The 17,708-nt window shown below is 34.6% G+C and overlaps 1 long non-coding RNA gene across 1 annotated transcript; it reads right to left on the bottom strand.

Moving 5' to 3' along the window:
• Positions 1–3,790: 3,790 nt before the first annotated feature.
• Positions 3,791–16,342, bottom strand: LOC125674687 (uncharacterized). The gene is made up of 4 exons (XR_007370204.2): positions 15,520–16,342; positions 11,874–11,937; positions 5,779–5,921; positions 3,791–4,625 (listed from the first exon to the last, which is right to left on the bottom strand). It is a non-coding gene; the product is annotated as an uncharacterized LOC125674687 (long non-coding RNA).
• Between the last annotated feature and the right edge of the window lie 1,366 nt (positions 16,343–17,708).

Below are 17,708 nucleotides of genomic sequence, written 5' to 3'. Positions count from 1 at the left end.
TAAGAGATCCTTGATACTCTTTAGTCAGTGTCCCATGCATAAATAAAGATCCGTACGTTTGCGAATCTAATAGTACAAAACTATTGTCCCGTTCTAGGTATGGGGTCATGAAGGAAAGAAAACTAAGTCTACTAGCCCAAAACTTGTTAATTTGGCATTTTAAAATGAATTTTCTTGATTAATCAAATATAAAACCTCATTCACTAATGTGACACCGCCCTGTCAGTAGGGGTGCTTGGTGTGAACAAACTTGTACACTATATGATAGCGTTTGATTTGATAGACTGTAAAAGTAAGGACGACAGAAGACGAACAAATTTTGATGAGAAAGATTTGAGTAGATTCAATATTAGCAGGAAGAAATTACAAAAATGTAAACACCATCATCAGCAAACTTGATCATTAGAACACTAAAAACAGCATATTTGTTACTACTAGAAAGGAAGTGATACCCTAGCGTCCTTAGGTATATCCCGATATAAAGAGCAAATATTCACATTAACTCTGTATTGAAAAATGAAATAAGAAAAATAGAAATTATTTAGACACTATATGTCCCCGTGAGGTAATACTGAAAAGGGTAACATTAAATTTCTATAATGATAGTAAAAATTGGGGATACCAGGGTATCAAATATGAGGCTGTCACAACAAGGGTTCACGGGATATTGAGCGGGCAATATTCTTATGTTTAGTGTACTAGTAATTTGGCCTTTGACCTTGTCACCTCAAAATCAATAGAGGTCATTATCACCATAGTATGCATCATTGTATCAAGTTTGATGTCTGCCAAGCAAAGAATTCCCAAGATATTGAGTGGGAAAGTATCTGCTTCTGTCCAGAGCACATTAATTTTGACGTGTGTCTTTGTGAACTCTAAATTAATCGAAATCATATATTTTTAGTGTAAACCAGTGTACCAACTTTGATGTTTATCAATCAAAGCGTTTACAAGATATTGAGTGAACAATATTGTTTATGTCCAAAGAAGTTTGATCTTTGACATTGTCACCCTAAAATCAATAGAAGTCATCCAATCCTTACACTGTACTAGTGTACCAAGATTCATGTTGTCAAGCAAAGGGTTCTCGGGATATTGAGTAGACAATTTATTGAAGAGATATGGACACAATTTGAGACGAAAATTTTCAAATTTTATTTTTAATGTTTAGAATGCTTAACTAAGGTATTACTAATGATCAGCAAAAATTTGAATGTCATCATCAAAAGATCAGATCAGTAAAGTTAGCTAATTCTAATCAGCTACTTAAACAGAGAAAAGTTAGCTACAAGTAACTGGCTACTTAAACAGAGAAAAGTTAGCTACTAGTAACTAGCTACTTAAACAGAAAAAAGTTAGCTACAAGTATATGGCTACTTAAACAGAGAAAGTTAGCTACTAGTAAACAACTACTTAAACAGAGAAAAGTTAGCTACTAGTAAACAGCTACTTAAACAGAGAAAAGTTAGCTACTAGTAAATAGCTAATTAAACAGAGAAAAGTTAGCTACTAGTAAACAGCTACTTAAACAGAGAAAAGTTAGCTACTAGTAAACAGCTACTTAAACAGAGAAAAGTTAGCTACTAGTAAACAGCTAATTAAACAGAGAAAAGTTAGCTACTAGTAAACAGCTACTTAAACAGAGAAAAGTTAGCTACTAGTAAACAGCTACTTAAACAGAGAAAAGTTAGCTACTAGTAAATAGCTACTTAAACAGAGAAAAGTTACCTACTAGTAAACAGCTACTTAAACAGAGAAAAGTTAGCTACTAGTAACTGGCTACTTAAACAGAGAAAAGTTAGCTACTAGTAAACAGCTACTTAAACAGAGAAAAGTTAGCTACAAGTAACTGGCTACTTAAACAGAGAAAAGTTAGCTACTAGTAACTAGCTACTTAAACAGAAAAAAGTTAGCTACAAGTATCTGGCTACTTAAACAGAGAAAGTTAGCTACTAGTAAACAACTACTTAAACAGAGAAAAGTTAGCTACTAGTAAACGGCTGCTTAAACAGAGAAAAGTTAGCTACTAGTAAACAGCTACTTAAACAGAGAAAAGTTAGATACTAGTAAACAGCTACTTAAACAGAGAAAAGTTAGCTACTAGTAAACAGCTACTTAAACAGAGAAAAGTTAGCTACTAGTAAACAACTACTTAAACAGAGAAAAGTTAGCTACTAGTAAACAGCTACTTAAACAGAGAAAAGTTAGCTACTAGTAAACAGCTACTTAAAAAAAGAAAAGTTAGCTACTAGTAAACAGCTACTTAAACAGAGAAAAGTTAGCTACTAGTAAACAACTACTTAAACAGAGAAAAGTTATCTACTAGTAAACGGCTACTTAAACAGAGAAAAGTTAGCTACTAGTAAACAACTACTTAAAAAGAGAAAAGTTAGCTACTAGTAAACAGCTAATTAAACAGAGAAAAGTTACCTACTAGTAAACTGGTACTTAAACAGAGAAAAGATAGCTACTAGTAAACAGCTACTTAAACAGAGAAAAGTTAGCTACTAGTAAACAACTACTTAAACAGAGAAAAGTTAGCTACTAGTAAACAGCTACTTAAACAGAGAAAAGTTAGCTACTAGTAACTGGCTACTTAAACAGAAAAAATGTTAGCTACTAGTAAACAGCTACTTAAACAGAGAAAAGTTACCTACTAGTAAAAAGCTACTTAAACAGAGAAAAGTTAGCTACTAGTAAACAGCTACTTAAAAATAATAATGGCTATATAACGTGTATATCAGACCATATTTACGGATAATGAATGTTTGACTGGATATGTTTTCGCATGTAGTTCTAGAATAAAGTTTCCGGACAAAAGATAAAATGAGTGATTATTGTTTGGACATGTTTATAATATCATCATCATCATCATCATCATCAGGCGTTACCCAGAAATCCGGGCTAGCTAACTACACGAAAAGGGTTACTGTTTTAATATCATCATTGACAAGGTTTATTTAAATTACGAGGAATCATTTTCATACCAAATTTCGTCATACTATCGACGGGACGTAACTCAAAGAAATAATATTTCGACACTCCAAGGATCATGCTGTATTTTACCAGGCCACGAGGTTATAAAACTTTTAATAATATTTCGACACTCCAAGGATCATGCTGTATTTTACCAGGCCACGAAGTTATAAAACTTTTAATAATATTTCGACACTCCAAGGATCATGCTGTATTTTACCAGGCCAGGAGGTTAGAAAACTTTTTGAGCACGTTTTCATACTCAAACTCTGTGCTTTAAATCGTACTCATACACAAAATTGGAGGTTATAAAACTTTTATAAAATCATTCTCACACTCAAATGGAGTACATGCTCAAGAATGTTCGACATTGTTTCGATTGATTGACTGTATCTTGTTTAACGTCCCTCTCGAGAATTTTTCACTTATATGGAGACGTCCATGTTTCGAAGCTTGCTCAGGTTTGTACTCAAAACAAACATGACTGAGTTTGAGTATGAGTACAACAAAAGTTTTATAACCTTCAGGCCTCCTACTTAGCAATTGCAGTGCAAAATACGAATAAAATCTCCAGCTGATGACTGTAAAACTTAAGTGCATGGGTATTTACACTATATATAGAAATATTCATTTCATGATAAGGAAAGTGAATTGTAAATCTGAAAATGAGCTTATAAGTTAATTGTCATGGGGAGAATCATTATCTTATCAGTGTGCATCTACTTGTCCTTTTCAAGAAGAAAAAAACCGATTTCCGTTGATATTTATAAATACCTGTCTGCTTGTACTAAATAAAAACATCACACCCTTTAAAGAATAAAATAGGTCATTTATTACATATACAATAAATGACAGTAAATGGAACACAAACTAGGATTCAAATATAAGTAAAAGTTACATACAAGTAAAATGTACAGACAATGTATAATGACAAATTGCCACATCTCAAAATTAGCATCTGAGAACAAAAAATGTGTCATCTGACATTATTATGACTAGTGAAAAATTATGGTATATTTGGCATATAAAAAATAGACTCAAACATATGTACAACTTCGAAAAGGTCAGAAAAGGGGGCGTTAAAAGGCCATGTTAACATGCCAGACAATATTTGTAGAAAAGGAATACATGAGACAGAGATATACAAATATAAGCTTGTTTGTTAACGCCCCCATCATCAATATTAACGATATAATTAATTCAGGGTTATATATAGGAAAAGGAGCGATTTATCATCTCAAAATCATAATTTTCCAGATAGCGTGGCTATTAACTTTCAAATCTCTATTTTGAAAATGTCAAATAGATGCAAAATTGTCTATAAATTCCAAGTTTTCTTGAAAATCTTAAGCGTTTTCATCAACAATTTTTAAAAAGGAAATATTACTGTTTGCTATCTCAGCATTTTCACCTTTTCATTCATACCTAGTGATCAGCCATTCATAAAATTACTTTGTTAAACACCACTCTGATTCTACTCTGAAGTTGATGGCAAAAAGATGCTGAAGTCACTCGTTGACAATATCTTTGTAGTCTTTGGTTATCTGGTCTTCCAATAGTCTGTTGGAATTCCCATTGGCATGAATTGTGCTCCTTTGTTGGCTGGCGTCTTTCTATATTCTTATGAGGCAGAATTTATTCGAAAGCTTCTAAATGAAAAGAAAAAAATCTCTTGCTGTCGCCTTCAACTCGATATTTATCTATTAATAATAAACATTTTCATTCATATATCGATTCTATATATCCCAGTGAACTCGAAATAAAAGACACCACAGATTCTTCCACATCTGCTTCGTACTTAGATATTTTATTGATCACAGATGTTAAACGGCAAACTAACAACTCAACTTTATGACAAATGCGATAACTTCAGCTTCTCCATCGTTAATTTCCCATATCTATGTAGCCATATTCCATTGTCACCTGCATATGGTGTTTATGTCTCTCAACTGATTCGATACGTAAGAGCTTGTTCTGCGTATGATCAGTTTTTAAATCGAGACAGGCCAATGACAAACAAGTTGATGTTACAGGGGTCTGAACAGTTTTGCTTAAAGTCAGCATTTCACACATTCTATGGTTTTTATAACGATCTACTTTGCCAATGCAACCTGTCGTTGAATGAAATGCTGTCTGACGTGTTTCATGCCGATTGTTAAGTAGTATTTCACACCTTGATTTTGACTACAGATTATTCTGTTTATCTTAGCAAGGTATAGGGCTCATGACGGGTGTGACCGGTCGACAGGGGATGTTTACTCCTCTTAAGTACCTGATCCCACCTCTGGAATGTCCAGAGTAGGTCCAGACCTTTGTAGATGCCAAAGCTTAAGGAATCAGCTACATGTACTTACCCTTGAATTTCAAGTTTTTCGTAAAAACTTTAGGGAGCTGCGAGTTTGTATAAACTTTATGATTAAGTTAGGCCGATTCACATGGCACCTGTGTGTTTGTATAAGATACATGATTAAGTTAGGCCGATTCACATGGCACCTGTGTGTTTGTATAAGATACATGATTAAGTTAGGCCTACAGTTCTGAAATAATCTTGTATCTAAAACGAACACGCAGCTCCTTAATGATTTTACGTAAAACGTTCAGAGTACCCTGCATCAAAATGTATAAGTTGCTGATTCCCTTATGCGTACGTGATATCTGAAAATTGATTGCATACAACTGTACAAAGATACCTAATATCACTCCCTGATATGTGTATAGCACTGCATTGTTCATACATTTAATATAAACTCGCAGCTCCTTCATAAAAAACTTTTTTTTCATCAAAATGTATAAATATCTGACCTCTTTATGTCCCTCATTGTCAGGTGTATACCCCCGAAGAGATCATATATTTCATCCAAAGAGTGTCAGGAAAAGTTGAAATGTAAGGATACATTCCATCTAAATGTATAAGTAGCTGATTTTCTGAAGTGTGATTCTAGGATCTGAAAATGAATTGATATCTGAAGATTGATAGAATATTGAGATATTAAAATCACTCCTCTGAATTTTTTTTCCGCCAATGTAAACACTCAGCTACTTGAAATTTTTAAAGGACATTTTAAAGTTAAAAGTTTATTTCATCAAAACTGGGAATTGGGCATGATATCTGAAAAGTGATGGCATATTGAGATATTAAAATCACTCCTCTTTGTGTGTATAACCCTGAATTAAATATTTCGTTAATGTAAACACAAATTTCTTTCTTGAAACCATAATAAGTATATGCGCAAGTTTTTTAAGGTTTTCTCTATAATCACGTACGTGCATAAGCTCATTTTCAGAATTAAGATTCACTAGTCTTCCTGATTTTAACATAAATTTCTCTATAAATAGTAAATACCCATCTACTCAAAGTACGGCACTCAGCTTGAAATTATGTTCATATTTTGTATTGCAAAGGTTAAGTACCTGGCAAAATCAAGCATGATGTTTGGAATTTTAGAGCATATTCTGATATAAAATAACTCCTCGCCATCGAAATAAACCTGATCGATTATGATATTCAAACCCAGTAACATATTCTTTTTGTAGCTAGCTATCGGTAGTTAAAGCCTTGAATGTATATAGCACCTCCGCGGTAAAACGTTCGCCCCGCATGTGGAAGGTCGGGGTTCGAATACCGGCCGCTACAGACCTAAGTCGTTAAAACAGGTAGTGACAGTTCCATCGCTAAACGCTTGGCGTGAATGTCACGGGTCCTCGGAGATGACCTAAAAAACGGATGACCCGTTTAAAGTAGGTGTGACACGATAAAGTTCTCTCGCTGCTCAATGGCCGTAAGCGCCGAGATAGGCCTAAATTTGAAGTCCTTCACCGATATTGGTGACGTCTCCATATGAGTGAAAAATTCTCGAGAGACGTTAAACAAGATACAATAGATCAATCATATTCCTTGTAGCAGTTGGCTTTTACAACTTCCAGTTTCAAGTAGCTGCCAACTTTTCTCTGTTTAAATAGCTAATAAGAATAACCTGTTGCTACAAAAGAAAGATAACTCAAAAACCTATTTTGAAATCAATACTTTTACCTAAAAATTTAATTCAAATCAAACATGTATTGGTTTCTATATGCAATTCCAATGTTTTTGCCTTTGGTGTCATTACAAATTGCCATTTCCTTATGAATCTTAATAGATATAGTAAGTCTATTTTGACGGCTAGGAATTCCGACGGAAATGAAAATAAATGTAGATATAAGAAATAAACTTTAATTTTGAAAATACATGAGAGTATGAACTGCAACACTTCACGCCGATGTAACATTAATTAGTTACCCCGTTGAAAATCAACGCCGGGGGTCATTTTTCAATGGATGTTTGATCAATTTTCAACGTTGAAAATTGACCCAGATTATTAATTAACTACCCTCCCAAGCGTGTTTTGACCCTTGTTAAAAAATGACCCTTAGAAATAATTTCTTGTGGGGCCAAATTTCAACATTGAAACATTACCCCCAAATATACACAGTGTTTCTTTGCAATCCACATCTCAGTCAGGTGATGGGGTTATATTTCAACATTGGAAATATATATGTACAAAACGTTTGCTATACAGTCCGTATATTGGTTATATCTGGGAGTCATACTTAAAAACATTTTTTTAAAAAGACTCCAAATATGCAAAATGTTTCTTTACATTTTGTATGTAATATTTAAGTAGCCGTTAAAATGACCTCATTACTGATCAAAACGTTAATCACTTCTCAACGACCGGTTTTTCAACGTTAAATTTTTATCGGGGTCAACTTTTAACATTGAAAAATGACCCATGGGATCGTTTTTAACGGGATCACTATTTCAAAACGTTACACCGGCATACATGTACTTTTCATAAAGCACGACATATAATGAGCTTCCCAACGTGAAGTGAGGCAGTTCATAGCCTCATCAAATATAGGACGACTCGTGCTCAGATACATGTAACCTGTGTATCAATATTATTATACAACCTGGACAAATCTAATTTGTTTATATCTTAAGAAATATCCTTGGCCAATTTCTATGTGATTTTTAAATCCATAATTTTCACAAATATTAAAGTTCATTGATCGACATTGGTCTTATTTTGAATTTACATGCTTATCTAATCAATTAATTGACAACACACACACACACAGAGAGAGAGAGAGAGAGAGAGAGAGAGAGAGAGAGATTGTTGAGGGTGTTAGCGATAAATCAAGTCCTTATTGCGGAAAACGATTATTAGAATGAGACATCGTTTACATAATAAAACATTCAAAACTAATTAAAGATTAATTAAAGAAAGATTCTGATTGGTCCAATTTTAGGAAAATCCTTCACCAGACTGACGAATCTATTTCCGGTATTGGCAATTCAGATGAACTATTAGCAGACATGTATTTCTTAATTAGCTACTTCTTTTCTAATATCATTATCGACGAACAAGATGTAGTGGATATCATTTTTATTCTTCCTGTAAACAAAGACAAATGTCCTCCATTGATCTCAGTTTTAAGTTGTCTCTAAACCAATAAAATACTTAATACGTCACATTTAATAAGTCATGTATAGAAAATATGTTACCGGTATCTACTTGTTGGGAAAAAACTCATGTTTAAAATTCCTTGTTTAAAAGAGAAACGGTCATTAATTACCAATTATATACATGCGTCATTATCAAGTTGTGTTACTTGAATCAGGTAGAAAATTGTTTTGTTTCTGTTTGATTTTTTTTTTCAACATGTTCAAGATTATTTTAATACACATGTAGCAACAATTCATTTTTATTCACCTCAATCCTACTTTTGCCCGGTTTATCAATTACTACAAACATATATAAAGCATGACTAAAAATACCGATGACGTTGAACCATGATGTTTTATTAGATTTCTGAGATTGTTCTAAAGCTTTTAATAAAGTATGATAAGATGATTTCCTTTTTACATTACAAACATACGGTACATCCACTGATCGTTTGTAATGATTTACAAGCGATATTCAAATAATATATTTCAAAAGGCGATGAATAAACCAGATTTAATATTGTTAGTATCAAGCCCCAATATACATGTAGCTTTATCTGAACGTTCACTTCTGCTATCTCTCCTGATGATATTGTTGGAAAATGTCGGAGAATGTTTTGGGTAATTTAATGGAAACTGGGTATACGTTAAACTAAGACTTAAAAGTTAAAACAGAAAACAAATCTACAAATGACTACATGTACTGAAGTTCAATCCATTTAAAACAAAGGTTGTATTTTTTCACGAAAGACAATTATGATTTTCCAAAATTAGCTCTAGGTTATTTTCACAAAACGTCACTTGGTCTTACTAGTTTATCTAAAAAGTATTGTAAGCTTGTATGCTTATATTAAAAAAAACCAGAACATTTCAAACACATGGCCTCAAGACCATCAACTGAGAATAGACTAAGTCTAAATTTGAAATCCAACTAACTTTTGAAATATTTTTCACAAATAAATAACATTTTCAGTATATGTTTGTATTTGATTCTTTCATAAACCAGCATTTTTAAAACTATCTGCACTGTACAGATCTTCAGATATAAGAAGTTTTGATTATCAGTTTTTGGTCTTGGGGCCTGTATTAAAATATGTATCAATTGTTTGGGGTGGGACTCTTTCTATCATGTAAAATAAACCTCTAGAATAAACCTCTAAAATCCCTATCTACCGGCACTGGAATCGTTACTCGTACTGTATTTGTGTTTAAAGTGGCATATAGGCCCGATGGACCGGGTGTTTGGTTTATTTTTAAACTGTCTGTCAACATAATGTCTGTGAATGTACACATGTTACTATAGATAGATAATTTACTTATTCATCATGACATCTATATTAAAAACACAGGAGGGGAATCTAGAAAAAATGTCCAGGCTATTTATGAATCAAGTTGTATCACTTACTAAATCAGCTGCATATAAATATAATATCGGATATAATATATATATATATATATATATATATATATATATATATATATATATATAATTTAATTCTTATTGTATCCTTGTATCTGATTGGTCAAATTCCAATTGAGGAACGCAGGTTCTTTTTGTATAAACCTGGTTTGGTATGGGGACACACCTCCTTGACAACAAGAAGCCGGAACTATTTTTTTCTCTTTTTCTAAATTTACATCGCATCACTGTTTTCAGCCTTCTATGGAATAGAAAGTCAACGTGTACAATAAGATACTTCGGTTTGATACACATACTGTTTTCTCGTTGTCAATTAGCATCTACTTGTACTCTAATCACTGTTGTAAATCATCTTTCTCTGTATGATGATCGAATGATCGAATAATTTTAAAATATATCTCAGTGAACTCGAAATAAAAGACATCACAGTCTCCACACCTGCTTCATACCTGGATACTAATATATTATTGAATATAGATGTTAACGGCAAACTAACAACGCAGCTTTATGACAAACGGGATGACTCCAGCTTCTCTATGGTCAACTTCCCATTTATGTTGCAATTATATTCCATTATCCATTGCATAAAAGGTGAAGATAACGAACAGTGATCAATCTCAGAACTCCTATAAGCAATACAAAATAGAGAGTTGGGCAAACACGGACCCCTGGACACACCAGAGCTGGGATCAGGTGCCTAGGAGGAGTAAGCATCCCCTGTCGACCGGTCACACCCGCCGTGAGCCCTATATCTTGATCAGGTAAACGGAGTTATCCGTAGTCAAAATCAGTGTGCCAAGAACGGCTTAACAATCGGTATGAAACACGTCGGACAGCATTTGACCCAATGATAGGCTGTATTGGCAAACTAGATCGTTATAACAACCATAGAATTTGCGAAATGCTGACTTTAATCGAGACTATTGACACATCTGTACCATCAACTTGCTTGTCAGTAGCTTGTCTCGATTTAAAAACTGACCATACGCAGAACAAGCTCTTGCGTATCGAATTAGTGGAGAGATATAAACACCATATGCAGGTGATAATGAAATATTGCTACATAAATGTGGGAATTTGACGATGGAGAAGCTGAAATCATCCCGTTTGTCATAAAGTTGAGTTGTTAGTTTGCCGTTAATATCTACTTTCAATAAAATATCTAAGTAGGAAGCAGAAGTGGACGACTATGTGGTGTGTTTTATTTCGAGTTCGCATGGATATATCGAATCGACATATGCATATATGGTTCCGATACGCAAGAACTTGTTCTGTATATGTTCAGTTTTTAAATGGAGGTAGGCTACTGTCAAATGAATAGATGTTTCAACGGTTTTAATAGTCTCGTTTAAAGTAAACATTTCGCAATTTCTATGCTTCTTTTAACAATCTAATTTACCAATACAACCTGTGAATGGGTCAAATGCTGCCTGACGTGTTTCATACCAATTGTTAGACTGTTCTTTACACATTGATTCTGATTACGGATTACTCCGTTTAACTGATCAAGATATAAGACTCGCTACAGGTGTGACCGGTCAACAGGGGCTGCTTACTCCTCCTAGGCACCCGATCCCACCTCTGGTATATCCAGGGGTCCGTGTTTGCCTTACTCTAATTAATTTTGATTTCTTTATATTATTTGAGATCGATCACTGTTCGCTATCTTCACCTTTTCGTCATAATATGACTATGTTTTTTCCTTGCCTCAAGTTGATTGGCTAAATTACATACATTTACTCCTGATTGGTTATTCTACTGTTATGTTATCTGATGGCAAATGATATGAGACATGTTTTTAGAGTACACCGAGTTCATAGTAAACATTTGACCGAATGAGGCACAAGTGCTTCCTTTATTAAGATTTATTTAAATATTATTGATAATCCATTTTATTCTTCATGAAGCATGTACAGAAAAAAATACCCTAAAGATTAAAACAATCCTTTCGTCAGTCTGTTTAGATTTCACTTCAACAATATCGATACGTACCTCTTACTTTGGAACACTTAAACTTTTTGTTTATTGTTGACCTACAACGTTGTTGCTGGTGTATCTAAAATTACAGATGAATGTAACCGGATTATTTGTTTAAGACTTCTACCAACAAAGTCTTAACTTGAAGACTTATACCAAAAAAGTCTTATTACCCAGACTTCTACCAACGAAGTCTTTTTGTTTTTTCCCTTTCAATATCTTTTATATCTAGCTAACATACGAAGTCTTAATAGACATAATGTCTACCAACGTAGTCTTAATCATACTCAACTCGCGTTGTTTTCAGAGTTTATTTCTAACACAAACTCCGCAACATTCAGATACAATACCAGGTTCTATTCTGCTTTTGACAAATTTACAAACGTGTATATATATTAAATGGGTACGTGATCAGTATAATTGACACTAATGCGCTATAATAAACGCAGCTGCAGTAGTGTACATTTTTGGTAACCGCCAATCATCTATGGGTGATGCAGGTACTGGAATAACAGTATCGCGAGTTTTACTCATAAAGGTCGTACAAAACATGATGACCTTTATGTATTTGTTTGCAATGTGCTAAAATGACTAAATATGATCAGTGCGATTCCACAGGCCTGCATCACTCACATACATTGTACATTTGATAATATAATCGGTATTTAAGGCTAATATAATCGATAAAGATATTGCAAGACTGATATAAGTGAGAGAAAAAAAGTTTCTACGTCGTTTGGGGGGGTTGTGTTGTTGTTTATTATGTCTATTATGTCTATCTTTGCAAAAAAAGTGGAGGGGGGGCTATTTCTGAAATGCATTTTTGATGTATTTTTTATCATTGGATTCATTTATCAAATTAATACTTATGAATTAGTTACATTCACAGAAAATAAATCAAAATATTTTCCTTGCACAAAATAAAATAATTTACCTCGGACTTCGAAAGGCCGGGAAAATAATAGTTCCGAGGGAATGTCACATAAACTGGTCCTCCAATATGATTCTATAGTCTGTTTCCCAAAAGATTCGATGTAGCGCGCGCCCTCTGTCGTCATAATGGTAAAACAACGAACAAATGTTGAAATGCAGTAAACGAATGAGCAAATTCGAATGTCGAACTATCATCGGACGGATTACCAAATTTGTTTACTGTAACTCGCAACTGCAATGTGCAAATGCTCAAATACGGATGACGAAGATCTAATTTCAAATTTACATTGAATAAATAATGCATTCACTTGTTACGCATCTTCACAGACATTACATTCCTTTACATCTAACGCCTTTCAAATAACGAATATACCGTTATGTACGACAAATGTCAAGATAACGATTAACATTTTTCTATTTTACATTGAACCAATGGCGCATTTAGTAACAACAAATACATAATTACAAAGATAGAATATTGAACTCTTTGGCTCTCCATATTAGTAAGACCCAAGTCACTATCCTTCTTTGCGAAAAGGTCTTTATTTCTTCTGATTATACTTTTGATTGAAGTTTCGAATTTCCGTGGTACATTGATCTTTTCGTCCTCGCTTGTATCGTTCTGAATCTCGCAGATCTCGGTAGTTTCAGTTGGGGTCACTCTACCCAAATGTGACCTCGGGGAATCTTGTAATGCCTGTTTGATTGATTCACTATAATAATTGGGATATTTCGGGATTGTCTAACGGCGCACACTGAGTCCTTGATATACACACCAGGGTCATCCAGTAAACATTCATTATCAATGTTATGAACTTCCACAAAATCTATTTGTTCAATAGGGAAATTATTGTTCACCTTCCCTCTGCACACTGTTACAGTGTTGGGTTTTATGGTCAATTTCTTGGTGGTTCTTACAATGGAGGAAATATGAATATCCTCTTTGAGTTCCGTATAGGTTTTCCCATTTATACGCATTAGGCCAAGATCAAAATAGAGACGAACACTGTATCTCGTCATTCAATCACGTCCAAGTATCATGTTTCGGTTGAGTCCGTCTGTCACGTAAAATTTCTGTGTCATGTCAAGTCCACTGATTCTAAAGGTCAATTCTACTGAACCTATTGAGGTTAAAGAGTTTCTGTTTGCAGCTTGCAGAAAATGAATATCCTTTCTATTTATTTGTGGTTGAAAAGGGAGACTATCAAACATTTTCTTGCTAACCAAGGATACCGCAGCTCCGGTATCTATTAAAGCTCTGAAACGATTTTTCCCTATCTTTAAAATACAAGAGCTAGGATTATTTGTAAGATTTTTGTCAGAAGTAGGTCTATTATTACGTCTTCCTAACGCCTTCCTATAGGAGGACCGTCCTAGTTTTCCTGATTAGATCTATGACGGAAGTTTTGTTTGGGTTCGGATTCATTTTGTTCAGACCAACGATCTCGTTCGATACTTTTCGTCATTTCGCCAACGACTTCGACTAATTCTCCGTTGACAGTCGGCTTTCACGTGACCATACTCGTGACAACGCCAGCATTGAATGTTATTTTTGTTAATATCTGGGCTCACTGAATTGACTGTTTTCTAATTTTTGAAAGGTTGTTGTTTTTGAGACTTTGTGGATTGGTTAATAGGGCATTTATTTGCTTTATGTCCCTTTTTCTTACATTTATAACACTGAATACAATGATAGTGATCTACCTCCATGGGTTCTTCATACCGAGACGTATACGGGGCTTGACCAAAATTCTGAACCATAAAATGAGGGACAGTCTCAAAATGTGCTTCATGCAGTGGTTCTGTTGACTTAGTGGTACATGTATCTGCACTGCGTAAATTCAATCTCTTTCTAAGATTTTGTTCCTTCATAGCTACTTCTACCGCAGATTCTAAATTTCTAGGATTTTCTCTTAAGATTTTCATCCTAAGGTAGTCATATGCTATGCCATCACAGAAGATGTCTACTAATTGCTGTTGAATTAGCGGATCCGCCATTCTTTCAGAATCATATGCATCCTCTGCAATTTGTAGCAAACGCTCCGCGAACAACTGTACACTCTCATTGTCAGATTGTCGGGTCCTCCGCATAACTGCGAGCGCATGCTGTGAATCTGTTATTTCAGAGAATCTATTCTTAAACAATTTCTTTAAATCATTCCAACTTGGAACGCTCTCTAACGCCTCTGTTTCATCTAAATATCTTTTGATAAAATCTCCTACTGACCCTTTACAAGTCATATATGCGAGAGTAGGAACTTCATTGTTCTGTTTTCCTGACATGAGGGCATATTTCTCAACTTCTTTGACCCATTGCTTAAATTTTCTGGGATCCCCCTCAAATGGTGTCCGTACATTTAACTCATACATTGAATACGATAACTGTTACTACTGATGGTAGAGGTATAGATAACGCGGCAGTCATTGCCTTAATCTGATTAATGAAAAATTCCTTACCATCGTCATCCTGACGCCTAGCTTGGGTGTATGTGGACATTGGATCACCTGGACAAGTCTGAGAGGATGGGGCCTCTATTATACGTAAAGAAGGTATTTCTGATTGCTGTTTCTCTCCCATTTTATTATTTTGATTTAACCGAGTATCCCCGAACTTTTCTGTTAATTCATCTAGTGCTTTACTAAAGGCTTCTCTATCAAGAGACATACTAAGACCATGCTAAGATGCTCTTAAATCAGAAGGTAAAGTTCTGAAGGAAAACGTTCCTACCTTAACTGCAATTGTTTTTTAAAGTCTGCTTCCTGTCCTGTCCTTACTCTGCTTCCGTAATCCTGGTCAAGACGGCACCAAAAATAATCCCTCTGTAACCGGATTATTTGTTTAAGACTTCTACCAACGAAGTCTTAACTTGAAGACTCATACTAACAAAGTCTTATTACCCAGACTTCTACCAACGAAGTCTTAATCATACTCAACTCGCGTTGTTTTCAGAGTTTATTTCTAACACAAACTCCGCAACATTCAGATACAATACCAGGTTCTATTCTCTTCTCGTCTTGACAAATTTACAAACGTGTATATATATTAAATGGGTACGTGATCAGCATTATTGACACTAATGCGCTATAATAAACGCAACTGCAGTAGTGTACATTTTCGGTAACAAAACTCTCCCAACTGCCAATCATCTATGGGTGATGCAGGTACTGGAATAACAGTATCGCGAGTTTTACTCATAAAGGTCGTACAAAACATGATGACCTTTATGTATTTGTTTGCAATGTGGACTTACATAATTTCATCAGCTAAAATGACTAAATATGATCAGTGCGATTCCACAGGCCTGCATCACTCACATACATTGTACATTTGATAATATAATCGGTATTTAAGGCTAATATAATCGATAAAGATAATGCAAGACTAATATAAGTGATAATACAATCAATTCATAAGGTCATCTAGTTACATGAATCTGCCCGGTAGTTCATGTAATGATGTTCACTACAGATGAATCTGCCCGGTAGTTCATGTAATCGGTAGTTCATGTAATGATGTTCACTACAGATGAATCTGCCCGGTAGTTCATGTAATGATGTTCACTACAGATGAATCTGCCCGGTAGTTCATGTAATGATGTTCACTACAGATGAATCTGCCCGGTAGTTCATGTAATGATGTTCACTACAAATGAATCTGCCCAGTACTTCATGTAATGATGTTCTCTACAGATGAATCTGCCCGGTAGTTCATGTAATGATGTTCTCTTGTGATGTCACTTTGTGTGATAATTTCCTTTCATGAAAATTAGTTGTTGTATCTATGAAGAGGTACTAGTCAGTTGACTGGTATTGTTTCTGATCCGTTTAATGGTTAACAAGTCCGTTAAAGCCAACAAGGAAAACCGATTTAGAGATCGATGTGGTGTGCAGTTGAGTAAACCTAACGGTCTGGAGATCGATGTGGTGTGCAGTCGAGTAAGCATAACGGTCTAGAGATCGATGTGGTGTGCAGTCGAGTAAACCTAACGGTCTAGAGATTGATGTGGTGTGAAGTCGAGTAAACCTAACGGTCTAGAGATTGACGTGGTGTGCAGTCGAGTAAACCTAACGGTCTAGAGATTGATGTGGTGTGCAGTCGAGTAAACCTAAGGGTCTGGAGATTGATGTGGTGTTCAGCTGAGTAAACCTAACGGTCTAGAGATTGATGTGGTGTGCAGTCGAGTAAACCCAACGGTCTGGAGATTGATATGGTGTGCAGTCGAGTAAACCTAACGGTCTGGAGATTGATGTGGTGTGCAGTTGAGTAAACCTAACGGTCTGGAGATTGATGTGGTGTGCAGTTGAGTAAACCTAACGGTCTAAAGATCGATGTGGTGTGCAGTCGAGTAAACCTAACGGTCTAGAGATTGATGTGGTGTGCAGTCGAGTAAACCTAACGGTCTAGAGATCGATGTGGTGTGCAGTTGAGTAAACATGTATTTTATTTTCATGTTAATAATATTTGTAGGCCCATAATATTGTTTCCGTTGTACTTTATTCATATTAAGTATATTTTTTAAATTCTAAATCCTACCACCTGTCTTAAAACCATAATAAATATTTTCATCTTTGAATTCTGTACACTCGTTAAAAGTTAGAACATTATAGATATCTTATATTTTTCATATGGTGTATCCAAAAAATTTAGCATCTGAAAGTCTTCGTTTACTTTGGTTGGGGTGGGATGGGTTTTTTTTTTTCTTCCATGAAAAATGCAGCGTTTCCTATAAGAAATATTTTTGAAAAAAAAATAATTGTCTTTTTTTTTTATTATTTTCCTAAATTTACTTCTTAAACGTTATCTGTGCCTTGATTTCTTAAACCTATTTTCTTTTGAGGGGATTATTTTTACTGTAAGGTATGATGTTTACATCAGATAATTATGGACTACAAATTGATACATATATATATATATAT

Source organism: Ostrea edulis, chromosome 3, assembly GCF_947568905.1.
Source record: "Ostrea edulis chromosome 3, xbOstEdul1.1, whole genome shotgun sequence".
In the NCBI taxonomy this organism is placed as follows: domain Eukaryota; kingdom Metazoa; phylum Mollusca; class Bivalvia; order Ostreida; family Ostreidae; genus Ostrea; species Ostrea edulis.
The sequence above is the reverse complement of the archived record's forward strand: the minus strand, read 5'-3'. Positions and strand labels throughout refer to the sequence as shown.